Consider the following 19,126-nt stretch of genomic DNA (forward strand, 5'->3'; position numbering starts at 1 on the left):
TAATTTCTGGTTTCATTTCTTCTAGATACCCTTGTAATCCTTGTGGCCAATTTATATTTTTCCCCCTCTGAGACTATGCTTCCAGTTATTATGGAATTTTTCTCTTCTTCTAAATTGGATTTTTGGGATTCTCTGGATCTGTATTTCTTGATTGTGGCTATATTTTTCTTCTGTATATTTATATCTTTAGTTTTATTTTCTTAACTGGGACATTGTGCCCGGGTCTTGCTCTACCCACTTCTTCTTCTTCTTCTTCTTCTTCTTCTTCTTCTTCTTCTTCTTCTTCTTCTTCTTCTTCTTCTTCTTCTTCTTCTTCTTCTTCTTCTTCTCCTTCTCCTTCTCCTTCTCCTTCTCCTTCTCCTTCTCCTTCTTCTTCTCCTCCTCCTCCTCCTCCTCCTCCTCCTCCTCCTTCTTCTTCTTCATGAGGCAACTGGGGTTCAGTGACTTGCCCAGGGTCACACAGCTAGTAAGTGTCTGAGGTCAGATTTGAACTCAGGTCCTCCTGAATCCAGGGCTGGTGCTCTATCCACTGTGCCACCTAGCTGCCCCTCTACCTACTTCTTTACCCATGGGTGACTAGCTGGGCCCTGTTTGGTTTCTGTCTTAATTTTCTGGGTCCATGCTTCTGACTTTAATTTCTCTAGTTGAATTTTTCCTCCAAATGCTAGGAGGTTTTAGATTTCTCCACCCAGGTAGCTGAGGTTCAGAGTCCTGAATATTCAGATATGTCTGAAGCTTTTCAGGTCAGTCAAGTCAAATGATCTTGCTTGTATTTGTGTTACCAGTGACCACAATGCTTGGAACACAGTAAGTGCTTAATAAATGTTTGTTGACTTGAATTCAGGATACTAGATATTCAGGTCAGAGTGTGCTGGCCTTCTAAATCCCTTATAATGTTCATGCTGCGAGTACTGCCAGCTCCTTCTGAGCCTTCTCAGGTCACATTAATGCTGGCTTCTGGTCCAGATCTAAAATCATGCTGCTTTGAGTTTCCTATCATGCTAGAGTTTCCTCTTCTGAGCCATCGGGTCTTCCTAACCTTAATCATAGAGTAGATCTATGGTCCATGCTAACAAGTTTCTATTTTGTGTTTTCATACTCATGCCAGCCTTTTTGGTGAGACTTATATCAAGCATCTGGCTTTTTTTTATAATCCTGGGATGGATGTAACTCATCTTTAGATACTCTGATCATTATTTGGCTGGATGCTGTTTTGGAGTCTTTTCTGGAGTCCATCACTGACTCCTGGGCAGTTGAACCATTCATTCAGCCATCTCAATCAGAAGTCTCCAGGTTTGCTTTTTTGAGGAAAAGAGGTTTGGGGAGCAGGGATTACTATAATATGTAGTTGTTAACAAAGAATTGATTCTGAAAATAAGATGATGACCTGGACAGAGAAACTAGCCTGATTTTCAGAAATGTGAATAAGTATGAAATGCTTCTGTTACTGAAGTTTGAAAGCAGAAGCCTACAAACCATAATGAAACAAAGGGTTTTTTTTTTTAGCTTTCACCAGTAATAACTTCAGATAAAAAGAGATGTAAATACTATACATTCTCTCTTGTAAATGTAATTGAAGTGAAAGGTTATGAATATTTGAAACTCAGCCAATGGTTAGTCATTTGTACTTGACAAATTTACTTTTAAAATGTAGAGATTCCACTTATGCAAATTTAGTGTTAGTGAGAAAATACTAATATTTTACTACATATTTATGGTAAAGGAAAAAGGGTATTAAATGTGATCATAACAGGTATTCTTCACTTGAAGCTTCACACCAGCTTCTGAGCAGTGCTTTGATTTTGTTTGAACTTTTAAGTACATAACAATTTTTAGTTCAACTTGCTACAATTCTTTCTGTATAATACAGGTCATGAGAAGTTCAGTTATAGGTGGGGCAGCTCTGCTACATTGGGGAAGGGCCTTAATATATCCATTTCATTAATTAAGTCACGAATTTTTTATTAACAAAACCAGTATGTCAGGTTTAGCCAGCTAGAAACTGTTCTCATAAGTGTTATCTTTATTGTCAGAAGGAATATTGTGAAAATAAGGAATTATTGTACATGCTTTAACTCCTGATTAAACAGAGGACTGACACTCTCCATGAATAATAACTTGGGGGCATATTATCAACTTGACACACAGTATTTCACTTGTGTAAGTCCCATTAATATTAAAACCCTGGGTTTTAATTTCAGTATCTTCTATTGAGGAATAATGCCATAGCCATCTGTTGGTTACTATGACTTAATGAGATTAATGTCAAATTCAAGAATATTCTCTCTTCCTTAGACTTTTAAAAATATATATATATTAAAAGGCCTTGAAATGAATTTCATTCAGAAATAAGTCACTGGGCTTCTGGTTAAGATGATGATGCGAAAGGTCATAGAGGAGCCCAGCTCCCATACCTGTACTCTAGCAAAAAATCTAAATAGGGCACTTAGTAATTATCAAGACATCTAAATAGAAACAATAGAAAGCTCCTTCATTAATCTCAGGGAGTGCACACACAAAATGTAGTAGAAGTGTGGTAGAAGTGTAAAAGAGATCCTACCATGAAAGCCAGCCAGAAGCCCACTAACACTGACCAGAGATGTTCCAGGGCACCTGACGCTTAAACTATGTTAACTACAAGCAAGAAGCCTGAAGTATTCTGATGAGGAAGTTTTAAGAGGATTGGAAGCTGAACACACTCTGACCAGGCCATTCCAGGGGTTTGATGAACATAACACTTAAATTGTAGAGGTTTCAGCAAGGCCTGAAGAGCACAGCACTCTGATCCAGGATAACCAGAGATGCCTAAAACTGGTGCACACAAAACAACTGGGAAGGTGAAAGCCAGGAATTAGATAACAGGATCCAGTAAGGCCTGGCCATCCTCTCCAAGAGTATAGTGCATGGCATTGGCACAAAGTTCCATACTAAGAAATGAGGCTTAAGAAACCAGACACAATGAAGAAGTATGATCTATCAAGAGATACTCCAAAGGAGGTGGAGCCAAGATGGCAGAGTAGAGATGGCAGCATAGCCAAACTCTCCCAACATTCCCTTCCAAATAACTTTTAAATAACTACTCAATTCATATTTTGGAGTGGCAGAGACAACAAAAGGTCAGAGCGAGACATTTTCCCAGACTAAGACAACTTAGGAGGTTGGCAGGAGAGGTCTGTGACCCCAGAGTGGAGACCAGCCCAGAGTACAGAGTATGCTGTAGCAGCATAAGCAAGGGGTCTTGGAATTGGCCATAACAGTTCCTGGGGAGTTCAAATAGTTCAAATAGAACCTCAGATACTCAGTACCTGCATGAGTCACTTAACCCTAATTGCCTCCAAAACAAAAATAAAAACAAACAAAAAATGACAATTGGGAAAGTAGATGCTAATAACCCCATCAAGAAAGACATCAAGAAACAATAAAACAATCAAAAGAATGAGAACTTTTGTTAAAATGTGAAATCTCATCAGAAAAACAAACTGACTTGGGAAATAGATCAGAGATGGAAAGTTTAAGAATTATTGGACTAGGGGGCAGCCAGGTAGCGCAGTGGATGAAGCACTGGCCCTGGATTCAGGAGTACCTGAGTTCAAATCCGGCCTCAAACACTTGGCACTTACTAGCTGTGTGACCCTGGGCAAGTCACTTAACCCCCATTGCCCCGCAAAAAAAAAAAGAAAAAAAAGGGGGCAACTAGATGGCGCAGTGGATAGAGCACTGGCCCTGGAGTCAGGAGTACCTGAGTTCAAATTCGGCCTCAGACACTTAACACTTACTAGCTGTGTGACCCTGAGCAGGTCACTTAACCCCAACTGCTTCACTTAAAAAAAAAAAAAAAAAGAATTATTGGACTACCTGAAACCCATAATCAAAAAACATCCTAAATGACACATTTCAAGAAATTATCAAGGAAAACTGTGCCTGCATCTTAGGTCCTGAGCGTAAAATAGGAATTGAAAGAGTCCACTAATCGCTGCCTAAAATAGATCCCAGAATGAAAACTCTCAGGAATAATATAAGCAAATTCTAGACTTGCCAGGTCAAGGAGAAAATATTGCAAGCAGCCAGAAAGAAATAATTCAGATATCATGGAGCTATGAGAAAAAAATGGGGTTTTGGAACTCCTAGAGGTCCCCACTCAAGGGCCTGACCCAGAGAGCCTTGCCTGACCTCTCTTGGGGCCAGCCCAGAGTCAGAAGAATTTCAAAGGAAATGAAGAATGACCTTGTTGACTACCTACAGAAAGTTACCTCACTAAAAACCACACCTGCATGAAAGCTTTTCCCCTCAGAGGGTCTGCCCTCTGTACTCTGATGTCAGCCTGTACTGCTCATGGACCACCCTCAAGTCCAATGAACCAAAAGATTTGAATGATGCTAGCCAATTAGCTTTAAGCAGTGTGTAAGAGCCACCTCTGCTCCTGACCACAGGAAGCATCTGCTCTGACTTGCTCTCTTGGCTTGGAATGCTCAAGGAGGCAGGACGCAGATGATTCTCTCCCCTCTATCCTAGATAGGCCTTCTGATATTTCTGAGCAATATGCGCTCGCTCTCTCTCTCTCTCTCTCTCTCTCTCTCTCTCTCTCTCTCTCTCTCTCTCTCTCTCTTTCTCTCTCTTTAATAAATGCTTAATGCCCCACACTGTAGTAGCCTCTAATTTCTAAGTAGCTACATTTTAAAACCCAGCTAAGTTTCCCTAAAACTTGGGACAGTAATAGGGCAATCCTATATAATTTTAATTGCCACAGAGCCATAGTCAAAATAAGACAAGGTTTAGTAGCTTCTATGTTAAAGGAGCAGAGAGCTCGGAATATGATACTCTGGAAGGCAAAATAACTATGATTATTACCAAGAATTACTTACACATCAAAACTGAATATAATACTTCAGAGGAAAATTTGATTTTAATGAAATAGAGGCCTTTCAAGCATTCCTGATGAAAAGGAAAGAACTAAAAAGAAAATTTGCCAGAAGACTCAAGAGAAGAATAAAAAGGTAACTGTGAAAGAATAATAATAAGATATTTAATAAAGTTAAACTGTTTACATTTCTATGTGGGAATATGATACATGTAATTCCTAAGAACTTTATCATTATTGGGGTAGTTAAAAGGAATTTAGACAGAGGGCATGAGCATGAGTCAATTATGTTGGGATTATCTCCAAAAACAAAAGAAGAAGGGTTGAGAAAGAGGGATATACTGGGAAAAGGGGGAAAGGAGAGGTAGAATGGGGAAAATTTTCTCACATAAAAGAGGCTTGTAAGGAAGAGATTTTATAGCAGAGTGGGAAATGGAGGTAGGGGTGGTGGGCAGTTCTTGCTTTCATCGGAATTGGCTAAAGATGGAAGAATACATATACATACTCAGTTAGGTATATCTTAACCAACAAGGAAATAAGAGAAGGGGATAAAAGATGAAGGGGATGGTGATTAAAAAAAAAAAAGAGGGCAGATTAAGAGAGGCAGTGGTCCAAAGAATAACAGGCTTTTGAGGATGGTTATGATAAAAAGAAAGAATGATAAACAGAAGAAAATAGGACAGAGGGAAATAAATGATAATCATAACTGGGAATGGGATGAGTTCACCCATAAAATGGAAGTGGATAGCAGAATGAATTAGAAACAATGATTGTTTTTTATAAGAGACACACATAGAGTAAAAATAAAGGGCTAGAACAAAATCTATTTTGCTTCAGCTGACAGGGGGATAGAAGGCAGGGGCAGCAATTGTGATCTCAGGCAAAACAAAAGCAAAATTAAAGCTAATTAGAAGAGAGAATCAGGGAAACTACATTTTCATAAAAGGTTTTACTGCAAATTTCTCTGATAAAGGCCTCATTTCTCAAATATATAGGGAACCTAGACAAATTTATAAAAATAAGAGCCATTCCCCAATTGATAAAGGGTCAAAGGATATTAATAGGCAGTTTTTTGAAGAAGAAATCAAAGTTATTTATAATGATATAAAAATGCTCTAAATCATGGTTCATTAGAGAAATGCAATCACACCTCACATTTATCAGAAATGACAAATTCTGGAGAAGATGAAGGAAAAAATAGGTATGAATTGATCCAACCATTTTGGAGAACAATTTGGAACTATACCCAGAGGGCTATAAAATTGTCCATACTCTTAGACCCAGCAATAGCATTATCAGGTCTGTATCCTAAGGAGATTGAAGGAAGAGTAGAAGGACCTACTTGTACAAAAATATTTATAGCAGTTCTTTTTGTGGTGGCAAAGAATGCCATTTGGTGAATGGCATATTATTGTTATTGAGAACTTTTGTACTATAAGAAATGATGAGAGAGTGGTTTCAGGAAGGGGGAAAAAACAGTCAAGGGGTATATGAATTAATGCAAAGTGATAGAAGAAGAACCAGGATATCATTGTGCACAATAACAATAATGTTAATGAAAGACTTGGCTCCTCTGATCAATACAGTGATCCAAAACAATTCCAAAAGACATAAGATGAAAAAAATGCTATGCACTTCTAGAGAGAAAATTGATAAACTCTGAAATCAAATTGAATTATAATTTCTCACTTTATTTTTTATTTGCCACATGGATAATATGGAAATATGCTTTTGCATGATTTCAAATGGATATTTAATTTTATTTATTTATTTATTTATTGCTTTCTCATTGGATGAGAGAGGGGACAGGAAGAAAGGAAATTTGGAATTCAAAATTTAAAAAGAAAATAAAGTTGAAAATATATTTTTTTAAAAAGGAGAGATTCCAGAGTCCAATCCAGAAAAATTGCACAAATATGAGGAGGGTTTTGGGGGAAGAATGGTTTGGTCACAATTGCTCCAAGATTACTTGGAAGAAATGGAGCAAGACATGGTTGGTTGGTTGGTTGTCGTCCTTCATTCTCAAAGAGGACCAAAACAACAATTAGAGTCAAGTTATAGCGTGTCCACCTGTGGCTGATCATACCAATTCAAGCTCAGAATGCTCTACCATAGGTCAGACACAAATAATCCATGTGAACGTTTGGGTTGAATTCTCTAAATTTGTTCATCTTGCATTTCTTTTGAACTACTTCAGTTCTGCTTTGCTGATAGAGCACAACACCTTCTCTGATAAGGGCATGCCATGCTGGCAGAATTGTGCTGGTGTCTCCCATGTCCTGCAATCAATTCAAAAGTTCTCAAGAGAGACCTTGAGAGTGTGCTTATATAGCCTTTTCTGACCACCATGTGAGCACTTGCCTTGTGTGAGTTCTCCATAAAATAGTATTTTAGGCAAGGGTATGGTTGTCATTTGAATAACATGACCAACACTCTCTGCAGTAGAAAAGAAATGGAGCAAGACATAAAAAATTAAATGAAATCTTTGGAAGAAAAAAGTGGAAGTAACAGGAGCATCATTGCCAAAATTCAGAGCTCCCAAGTCAATAAAAAAATACTACAAGAAGACAAAAAGAAAGAATTAAAATACCTAGAAGCCACAGTCTGTACCACAGAAGAATTGGTGGCAGCAATGTTATATGAAAGTAGACTTGAACTACTATATTCCAAAAGATAAAATTAAAGGATTGCAACCAAGAATAATTTACCCTGCAAGTCTGTGTATAATCCTACAGGGTGGAAATGGATCTTTAATGCAATAGCGAACTTTCATGCATACCTGATGAAAAAAATAGAACTTTGTAAAAATTTTGAAACACAAAGGAATTGAAATCTCAAAAGGCAAATTCATTTGAGCAATAAGATATGGGAAAGCAATTATGAAGTGCCTATATCCTAATAGAGAGAAAAATCAATGTCAGGTTCTCATGTCTTCAAGGATGATGTTGTTCATTCATTTCAGTTATGTCCAACTCTTCATGACTCCATTTTGGGTTTTCTTGGAAAAAATACAGGAATGGTTTGCATATCCTTCTCCAGTCCATTTTCCAGATGAGGAAACTGAAGCAAAAAGGGTTATGTGACTTGCCCAGGGTCACACAGCTAGTAAGTGTAAGTAAGACTGGATTTGAACTTAGGCCCTCCTGACTCCAGGGCCTATACTCTATCCATTGCACCACCTAGGGTCACAGTGGGGACTAAATAAGAAAAACATAAGAACTGGGGCTATTCTGTTTTGATGGCCTAAAGAGTGGGAAAAAATTGGGAGAAGGAAAGAGATATACAAATGAAGAAATAAGGAGGAAATTAGATGAATTGTATGTAAATGAGATATACCCAAAAGGGAGGTCTAAAGACTGAAGGCACCACATAAACCTAACTCTTCCCTGAACTGGCAGAAGGAAGGTTGAAAACATACACACATTCACAAAATTTTGTATAAAATGCATTAACCTCAATAAGAAATAGGCAGGGTCAGAGAAAAAAGAGAGTTAAAGGGGATAGATTCGAGCAGGATGTGGTATCAGCAGAAAAAAAAACTCTTTAAGAGGGTTCTTCTCCCCCATCTTAACAGGGAAACTAAAAGAAAAAAGGAAATATCGTAAAAACAAGTGATGAGTGTATGAAATGAAGGGAGAAACAGTAGAAGTAGATACAATTATTGATTACTAATGCTGATCAAACTTTTTGCTACCTTCTTTGTAAAAAATGGGTTGGAGGTACACAAAGAGGAAAAGTAATATGATGAGAAATACACAATTTACAATCTTACTCATGAATATGGATGAGATAAACACTTATAAAATGATGGAGGGTATCAGTAATCATCACAATTACAGGACACTGGATCAAGATTTAAAACTTTGATCAGTGGAAGATATATATTAGACCCAGTGGCGATTGAACACAGCAGCATTGTTTGATAGATTCAGAGACTACAACTACTATGGCATGGATCAGGTGTATGCTGGTAAATGTTTAACAGCCACCTCTCTGAGGAAAAAAAAATCTGTATGTTTGACACAAATTTAATCTGCATTATTAATATTTTCTTAATCACTTTCTTAAATCTAGAAAATCAATTAAATAATAAATTAAGCTTTGATTTGTAGTGTTTGCTGATTAATGAGGCATAAATACTTGAACTGACAATTTAAAAATAAGCTCTTCTGAGCCACCTTAAGCTGACTCCACTGCACCTGCAGTATGGAATCAAATTTGAAAAAATCTGAGAAAACTGTAAAACATTCTGGCAGAAATAGGTTTAGATTAACATCTTACTCTATATACTAAAAGCTCCATTTGTATACTTGACTAAGACATAAAAGGTCATATGATAAACAAATTGGAGACCAGAGAAGGATATACATTTCACAATTAAGAGTAGAAGAGTTTTTGAAAAAAAAAATAGATTAGGTTAGATCACATGAAATAAATGAACAATTTTTACTCATGAAATTTAAAAGTTTATGCAAACCAAAGCAATACTGTTAGAAGAAGAGAAACATCTGAGGAAAAATTTTTGCATTAGGGGTTTTTTATAATTAAGGTCTGATATTCGAGATACATAAGAAATTGATTTAAATATATCAGAATAAGAGCTATTAACCTGTAGATAAATATTCAAAGAGTATAAACAGACAGTTCTCAATTGAAGAAAAACAAGCTATCAATAACCATTTAAAATATATTCCAAATCATTAATAAGATAAATGCAAATTAAAATAACTCCAAGGTTCCACCTCATATTCATTAGATTGGTAAAGATGGCAAAAAGGAAAATGACAATTTCTAGAGGAGATGTGAAAGGATAGGTACACTAATACATTGTTGGTAGATCTTTGTAGTGAATTGTCCATTCTGAAAAGCATTTTGAAGCTATTCCCTAGAAATCATTAAACTACACACACAACTTAACAGTCACATACAAAAAAGATAAAAGAGAAAGGAACTCTTGTGCAAGGACCTATATGTGCAAACATTCATAGCAAATGTTTTCATTGTAGCAAAGAATTTGAAACTAAGTGAGTGTCCATTGTTTAAGGGATGACTGAACAAATTGTGTTATATGAATGTAAATGTAATTGTGACATAAGAAATTAAATTTTAAAATTCAGAGAAGCTTGAAAAGACATATCTATCTACTGGCTTTCTCTCTGGTGCTTGAAAATACACCTATGTCTTCTCCATCCTTAAAAAATCCTCACTTTATCCTACCATCCATGCTAATTATTATCCTATATCATTCCTCCTTTTCTTGGCTAAATTTCTCAAGAAAGCCCATCCATACTCAGTGCCTCTACCTTCTCTATTTTTATTCAATTCTAAACCTTCTGCAGTCTGGCTTCTGACCTCATCATTCAACTGATACTGTTCTCTCCAAAGTTACAAATAATCTCTTAATTTTCAAAATCTAAAGGCCTTTTTGAAACCTTATCTTTCTTGATCTCCCTATAGCCTTTGTTATTTTTGATCATCTTCTTCTCCTAGATACTCTATCCTCTTCAAGCTTTCATAGTACTGCCATCTCCTGGTTCTTATACCTAGTGAACAACTATTTCTCAGTTTCCTTTGCTGGATCTTTGTCCAGGTCATGCCCACTAACACTGAGAATCTTTCAGGGTCCTGTTTAGGACCCTTTTCCTTTCCGGTCTTTTCATCAGGAATTCTTGAAAGTCCTCTATTTCATTAAATATCCATTTTTCCCTTGAAGTATTATACTTATTTTTTTCTGAATGAGTTATTCTTGGCTGAAATTTTTGCTGCTTTGCTTCTCAGAATATCATATTCCAATCCCTCTGCTTCTTTAATGTGGAAATGTTGTGTGATCCTAACTCTGATACTTGGTTTCTGCTTGCAATATTTTCCCCTTGACCTGCTTGCAATATTTTCCCCTTGACCTGCGAGCTCTGAAATTTCACTATGAGTTTTCATTTTGGAATTTCTCTCAAGTGATTATTGGTGGATTCTTTCAATTTCTATTTTACTCTCTGGTTCTAAAATATAAGGGCAGTTTTCCTTTATGATTTCTTGAAATATGTTGTCTAGGATCTTTTTCTGGCTTTCATGTAGTCCAATAATTCTCCTCTGGGTTAGTAGTCTTTCTTTCCTTCTTTCTTTCTTTCTTTTTGTGAGGCAATTGGGGTTAAGTGACTTTCCCAGGGTCACACAGCTAGTAAGTTGTCAAGTGTCTGAGGCCAGATTTGAACTCAGGTCCTCCTGACTCTAGGGCTGGTGCTCTATCTCCTGTGCTACCTAGCACCTGTTAGTAGTCCTTCTAATGAAATATTTCACATTTTCTTTTACTTTTTTCATCCTTTTGACTTTATTTTTTCTTTTCTTGATGTCTCAATGGAGTCATTAGCTTCCACTTTCCCAATTCTCATTTTTAAGGAATTATTTTCTTCAGTGATCTTTTATACCTTTTTTCCTATTTGCTCAATTCTCCTTTTTTAAGGAGTTCTTTTTTTAGTGAATTTTTGTGTTTCCTTTACCATTAGGCCAATTCTTTTTTTTAAAGTGATATTTTCTTGAGTATTTTTGTACCTCTTTTACCAAGATACTAATTCTCTTTTCACAATTTTCTTATAACACCCTCATTTCTTTTCACAATCTTTCTTCTATCACTCATCTCTTTCTTTAGCTCTTTAAGAAATTCTTGTTGGGTTTGTGTCCAATTCACATTTCTCTTCCTTTGAGGCCTTGTTTGTAGCTGTTTTAACATCATTTTCTTCTTCTGACTTTGTGTCTTGATCTTCCCTGTCACCATAATAGCTTTTTATAGCCCAGTTCTTTTTGTTGTTGGTTGATCATTTCTGTTAAAGTTGGGGCCTGATCCCTGGGAGTAAGGGTTCGAGACTGTCTAAAGCTTCAGGGTTTTTTTTTTGTACTTCTGTTTACAGAGCTTGTTCTGGGGGGAGGGGAGGGGTCTGTAAAATTTTGGTGCTTCCAAGCCGTTGTAATCCAGGGAGAGGTGTGGTCTCTCCTAGACTGGGCTCTGGTCTTTACATTGTAAAGGCCTCTGATCCCCTGCAGCTGCAAGTGCTAGCACTCCTTTCAGCCCTTTAACTATATCCAGTTCCCCACAGTCATACATGGTAGTTCTCCTCATGGCCCATGACCATCTCTGGAATGAGAGTTCAGGAAATTGCTGCTGCTACTGCTGTCACAGCCACCTTTAAGCTGGCTTCCAACCCTGTGTCCTAGACCTCTCCATCCAACCTTCTAAGTTGTTTTGGGTTCGAAAAATGCCTCAACCCTACATTTTGTTAGCTATCTTGCTCCAGAATTAGATCTAACACATTATTATTATTGTTTTTTCAGGGCAATTAGGGGTAAGTGACTTGCCCAGGGTCACATAGCTAGTAAGTGTCAACTGTCTGAGGTCAGATTTGAACTCAGGTCCTCTTGAATCCAGGGCCAGTGCTTTATCCACTGCACCATCTAGCTGCCCCAGCTTCCCTTTTTTAAGACTCAGTTCAAATCCTTCCTCCTACAGCAGGTCTTCCTAGGTCCCACTACCCACTGCTAGTGCCTTCTCTCTGGGATCATCTTACACAATTTTTGTATGTACAATTTTTTCTATGTTGTTTCCCCCATTAAAATTTAACCTCTTCAAGGACATATACCATGTTTTTGCCTTTTTCTATATATTCCCAGAATTTAGCAGAGTGCCTTGTTATATAGTAAGTGCTTAATGAATACTTGTTGACTGATTGGTTTATATGAATGGATACTAAGTGAATGGAACAATATAAATCAATCAAACAATTTCTATTATGACTATATTGTAAAGAAAAACACCTTTGAAAAATCTAAGAACTCTGATTAGAGTGCTATGATCCATCCCCAGTGGAAAATATGCCTCCTACCTCTTGACTAGCAGTGAACAATGCGACATACATTTTCACATAGGACCAATATGCAAAGGAAAGAAGGAAGGAAGGAAAGAGCATTGATGAGACTTTTCTTACATGCACAAAAGAGAACCCAAAAAAGTTCAAAAGGAGACACAGATAGATAATACAGCTTTGGGACTAATGTGTTGAATTTTACATATACATATCCACATACACATGAATATGCATATATTTTGAGAAGACTATATACAATAGAAACTCAAAGTTTCACATATAATCCTTTTTCATGTTATTTGTATATTGAGATATTCATATTGTTTATAAAGTTTATAATAGCTAAAAAATTAAAAATTAAATTCTACAAAAAAAGAAATGTCAGTGGTGTTATGGACATAGAACTGAAAGGAACATTGGAAATTTTCTATTCCAACTTCCTAATTTTATAGGTGAGGAAATTAGGACCACACTGGTTGTAATCTGCCCAAGGTAACAGCTAGTTAGTAGCTGTCTGGTACTAGGACCTAGAATCCTTGTCCAATCTACCCAGAGGTTCGAATAAGGAATGATGCTCTCAAGTTGCACTTTATTTTCAAATGTGAAGAATTTATTATGGAGATCAATTGGAGATTCTTATCAACTCATGTTTACAACATAAGAAAAAAAGATCTTTTGATTAATATCAGTCAATTAATCAAAAAGCATTTATTAAGAACCAACTATGTACTAAGTAATAAGCTAAGCTCTGACAATACAAATGCAAAAGTAAGACAAGGAACTTCCTACCCTCAAGGAACTTCCATTCTAAAATGTATAATAACCACTAGTAATAAGATTAATAGGCAATTCACTCAACCTCACTCAAAATAAGGATCAAAATATTATTTTATTTTATTTGCTGTCAAATAATTAGGTAGCAAGAATTATTCTCATTTCAGAGGTTCAGAAAAGTAGTAGTTTTCTCAGTATATTATAACTAATCCTTTAGGGAGTATAAGACAATGAAATTTACTTTGGTCTTTTAAGAAACGTCTTTTTTTTTTTTTTAGTGAGGCAATTAGGGTTAAGTGACTTGCCCAGGGTCACACAGCTAGTGTTAAGTGTCTGAGGCCGGATTTTAACTCAGGTACTCCTGAATCCAGGGCCGGTGCTCTATCCACTGCACCACCTAGCTGCCCCGAGAAACATCTCTTTTAAAAGTATATGGAGCTATATAGAGAAGCAATATGGCATAACTGAAAAGAGCACTGAACTTGAAATCAAGAGACCTTAGTTCAAAGCTCAGATCTGCTGAGGGAAAGTCACTTTACTTCTGAGAAATTGTTTCCTTATACGTAAAACAGAATCACAATACTTGTACTATTCATTTTTGACGTAAGGTTGTTGTAAGGGAGGTGCTGTGTGTAACTTCAAATCCAATGTTAATGTAAACTAACCTTTTTTTCCCTCTGGACCATTCATTTCTTTGTTGTAGAGAACTCTTGTGAGGAAACTTCTTTCCCTACAGATCAGCAGCTATTCTATAATTTATATTTCCAAAAGAGTTGCCCAGAGGCATTCAAAGGCTAAGTGATGTGCATAGAGTCACACAGTCAGGCTATATCAGAAGTCAGATTTGAGTTTTTCTTGACTCTGAGGTCAGTTCTCTATTCATCACATTGTTCCTCAAATATTTATGCCAATATTTTTATGCAGTGTTGTATAAAAGAATGATGGGAAATTAAATACCATTGAATCTTTTTTCAGGCATGAATTTTAGAGAATTCTGTATTTTATGGGAAGTGCCAACTCTGTTAAGTTGTGATATTATGGAAACTCTGTGTCATTGTCTGCTCAGTGCAGTAAGTTTTTACATTTCAGGTTTGCTGGATATGAGTTATGGCCAAAGAAGAGAACATGGGAAATGAGACTGACTCAGTATTAAAATGTCCTTGTTTTTTGTGCTGCCAGTGTGCTTAGTGCCTTGACCCCAGGCCTTTGGGTGCTCTCTGGCTTTGATTGCTCATATGGCTTTAGAATCGCTACAACAGAAACATTTAAAATCTTCTGCACCTGCACTGGAGAAGATATTTTAATATTTCAGTGCTTCAATAATCTATGTTTCTGGGGAGAATTTTAAAAATTAATAAGATTCAGAGACTGATCTCGTGAATCTTATATAACCCAGGAGTAGAGTAGAAAAAGTGGTGGAGATAGAGGACTTGGTCTCAAATCCCTGCATTGTCACTTACTTGTGTGAACTTGGAAGACTGAACTCTCTTCTTTACCTATAAAATGAGGGGATTGGATTATATAACCTTTAGTGTTTCTTATAGCTCTAAGTCTCTGATTCTTATTATACAAACTGTCCTAAGCATATGCTATGGTGGAAGAAGTAGAGGGATTGGTTCACATTTAAGCAAGCCTAAACCAAAAGGCAATGCCAAGTCAAGCAACTATTTGCCTGCCACTTAGAAAAGATTAGATTTATTCTACCTGATTCCAGGAGGCAATGGATGAAAATTGTAGAGAGACAGATTTAAGGTCATTTTAAGAAAAAACTTCCTAAGAATCAGAGTTGTCCAAAAGTGGTAGTAGTAAGTCCAAAGGATTCATGATGGAAAATGCTCTCCACATCCAGAAAAAGAACTGTGAATTCTGAATGTAGATTGAACCATACTATTTTTACTTTTTCTTTTGCTTTTTTTCTTTCTTGAGCTTTTTTTCCCTTTTGTACTGATTCTTCTTTTACAACATGACTACTGTGGAAATATGTTTAATGTGATTGTACATATATAACCTGTATCAGATTACTTACTGTCCTAGGGAGGGGGGAGGGAAAGAGGGAACTGAAAATCTTATAAAAATGAGTGTTGAAAACTATCCTTACATGTAACTGGGAAAAAATACTATTAAGGAAAAAATTTAAAAAATAAAAAAAGAAGTAATGGGTTCACACTCACTAGCTATCTCCTGGTGGTTGCAAAACAAATTCCTCTTTAGCTATATACTGAACTAAAATAACCTCTGAGGTTATTCAACTTGTTGATATTCTTTGGTTCTGTAAAATTCCAACAAGCCTGATATCAGATCCTTATCCATTTTTAAAGAGAGAAAAGAGCACAGAGCTATTGAAGTGGGGACAGGGCAAAAAGGGATCCCTTCCAAGGAGGAGCTTAAATGAACTTCACAGGCCTGCCCAATTTACCTTTAAACTGCATGTGGACAAGTAGAAACTACTCGAGGAAGTATTTTACTATTCGCAAGTGGGAACCTTGCCAGTGAACTGCATGACACAAGGCAACACTGCTTTGTATGATTTATGAAAGCCATGTTTGTGACCATGGTATGACCTCAGGAAAGTCACCTTACTTCTGAGCCTCAAGCATCAAATGGTATAATAATATACATATGCAATATTACATATATAAGGCACAAAGTTGTTAAAATTAGGCACTAGGATAAATTGATTTGTGTTTCTGTATCCCTGAGGATAATAAAGCCCTTTTCTATTCCAACATTTCAAATACCTAGAATAGGATTCTTAATGAAACCAGATTTTTTTCTTTCTAAAAGATCATGAAGTCAGAAAACCATTTTTATTCCCCAAACTCCCCCAATTTGAACAACTCCAGCTTCAGCTTGTGGTTCATGTCTTGGACTAGAGTGCTGGCCCCATTTTACTATTATAAAGTTCTTTTATTTTTTTTTAACTATTATAAGTTTCACCAAGCTATGTTTGCCTGGGTTCTGGATAATTGACAAATGCTCTTACATTTTCCCTATCACCAATAGAGTGAAGTAAGGCTGCGTGCTTTGCTCCTATGCTTTTTAGCATGATGTTTACAGTGATGTCAGATGCCTTCAACAAGTATGAAAATATCATCAAGGTCAGCTTCCACACTGATGATAAATTATTTAACTTGAAAAGACTACAAGCCAAGACTAAAGTCTTGGAGACTTGGAGAGTCATTGTGTGACTTTTTGTTTTCAATGATTGTGCACTCAGTGCAGCCTCTGAAGCTGAGATGCAACAAAGGATGAATCAGTTCTCTGCTGCTTGTGCTAATTTTGGCCTAACAATTAATACCAAGAAAACATAGATGCTCTACCAGCCAGCACCACACCATCCATATGTGGAACCATAGTTTATAGCAAATGGAGGAGTTTAATAATGTAGATAACTTCATTTACCTTGGCAGGATACTTTCCAGGGATGTTCACATAAATGATGCAGTTGGCATATAATTGCCAGGGCTAGCTCAGTGTTTGGGAGGCTCCAAAGGAAAGTGTGAGAAAAAAGAGGTACTAGCCTGCCTAACAAACTGAAAGTCTACAGAGCCATTTTGCTGAACTCGTTGTATGCCAGTGATAAAAGTTGTACTAGAAAACCTCTGAGGCCCTGTATAGGGAAAGACATTAAGACAGTAGGAGATTGCTGAGGAGATCACCAGCAAGGAGGGAACAGAGTGGAACCAGGCTGGAGAAGAGCTCACTCAAAGTATTAATTTTCTATCAGTTGAAGAAGTGACATCTAAATTTTGTTGCCATGAGTAAAGCCTGATCACCTTGCCATAAGGCTTTGATCAAGAAGAAGAAGCCTAGCCAGATATACAAATGTACCAATAGAAATGTCCTGTTTCACCAAATCATGCTTCACCACCATTTGGTATCATGCTTCACCAAACATCACTATCCTAAAGTTAGAAATTTTAAAATGAAAATCTAATTCACATTGGACCATAATACTGAGGTCCACCTCCAGGCCCAGCAATGTTCCACAAAAGTGTAGAAACAGCATAGTATTCAGCTGTTGCTCAGATAGAACAGAAAAGACCAATTTCAGGAATTTTGTATTTTTAGCTATATGCCCTTACCTAAAAAAAAAAAAAGGTACTCCATGGGTTTCTCATATTAGAAAGCCTTTTTTTTAGAGATTTCTAACCACACCATCAATATCAAGTAAAATACAAATACATTTATGCCAAGTGTAAGGGGGAAGTTCCCCCACCCCAATTAATCATAGACAGTCCTAACAGCTCAATTGAATCAATCAATAAATAGTATAAACTGGATGCAAAAAAATACATAATAAATTTTAGATTTATTAAATGTTTTGATCATTGGATAAATACACAAGCCACATAGAAAATATCTTGTGATTAGCAGAAAGAATCAAGCATCCTTTAGGGCTACATATAAAAACTATAAGCCAGTGTATAGTTAGTCAGTCAAGTGGTGATTGAACTTAAAGGAATCCCGAGAGGAAATTGGCCTTAGGGAATGGGGGATTTCATCTCTCTCTTCTCTTTGAACCAACATTGACTAGGTTGTGACCCTGCAAACTTTGAAAGGCTAGAAGATCTGGGGTTCTCATTGGTGGCACCAGCAGTGCCTCACCCCATCCCCCAGAATGGTAACAGCTGAAGACAGAGGAAGCACCTGCAGATAGATGTAAAAATGTTGTCATTGAAGAATGGGTTGTGAGGGAGAGTGGACCCTGCATAGGACTAGTCCTTGGAAGTCAGAAAAAAAATCTACCGCTAAAAAGACATCGTAAGGACTCTCACAAGGGAGAAAAGGGCTTGTAATAAAAAGGAATTCATCTCTTGGCCCCATGTGTTCTCTACTATCATGTTTCAAGTTTGAGGACAGTATGTCTTCATTGGTCCATTTTCCATTGACTGACTATGCTAGAAACCATAGTCCCCATAGAATTATCTCTAGGACCCTAAGAAAAATAATCAGCTGCTGTCTGGGGATCCCAAACTCTAAGTATAAGAGAGAATTGGGGAGTAATCCTAGAGAAGGAGCTCTTATGTGTTAATCTTATTTGTGATATAATCTTATTTGTAGTATTTGCTGCACAAGGATACCACAAATAAGATTACTACCTAAGAGATTACTATTACTATAAATTTCAGTACTATCATAGTTGTGATAGTTTTCTATTACCCACAATCAGAAAAATTAACTTTAAATGTTGATTGTCTCCAGGAAATTATGAAGGCTGATTACCCCAAGGTGATTAATTTATTAAGTGACTGCTATGTAGCAGTAATTGTATGATGGAGACACAAATAAGATTAAAAAAAACTAAACAGTCCTTACTTGTGAACAGCTTACATTTCAGTTAGAAAAAAAAAACATAAATATGCTAAATAAAAATAAAATGATTTCAAAATAACTTTAAGGGTGAAGGGAGAAAGAGAAGGTATTAGCAACTGGAAGGGATATGGACAGGCCTCCTGAAGATTATACTTGAACTGAACCTTAAAGTATGCCCACAAGGCATATAGATCAGGAGAAAATATGAGGGACTGTCTGTGCAAAATCAGGAGACATAAAATATACTATAAGTATCAGGAGGTAGACCATTTTGCCTGAAATGTTGAGTAAATGAAGGAGAGCAATAAGCAGTAAGCCTGGGAAG

General features: G+C 36.7%; 1 protein-coding gene across 1 annotated transcript in view; it reads left to right on the plus strand.

Annotated features, from left to right (window-relative positions):
* Positions 1 to 19,126, plus strand: part of MIPOL1 (mirror-image polydactyly 1) — a 440,092-nt gene that overhangs the window by 332,766 nt on the left and 88,200 nt on the right. The window lies entirely within an intron of this gene.

Source organism: Dromiciops gliroides, chromosome 2 (genome assembly GCF_019393635.1).
Source record: "Dromiciops gliroides isolate mDroGli1 chromosome 2, mDroGli1.pri, whole genome shotgun sequence".
In the NCBI taxonomy this organism is placed as follows: domain Eukaryota; kingdom Metazoa; phylum Chordata; class Mammalia; order Microbiotheria; family Microbiotheriidae; genus Dromiciops; species Dromiciops gliroides.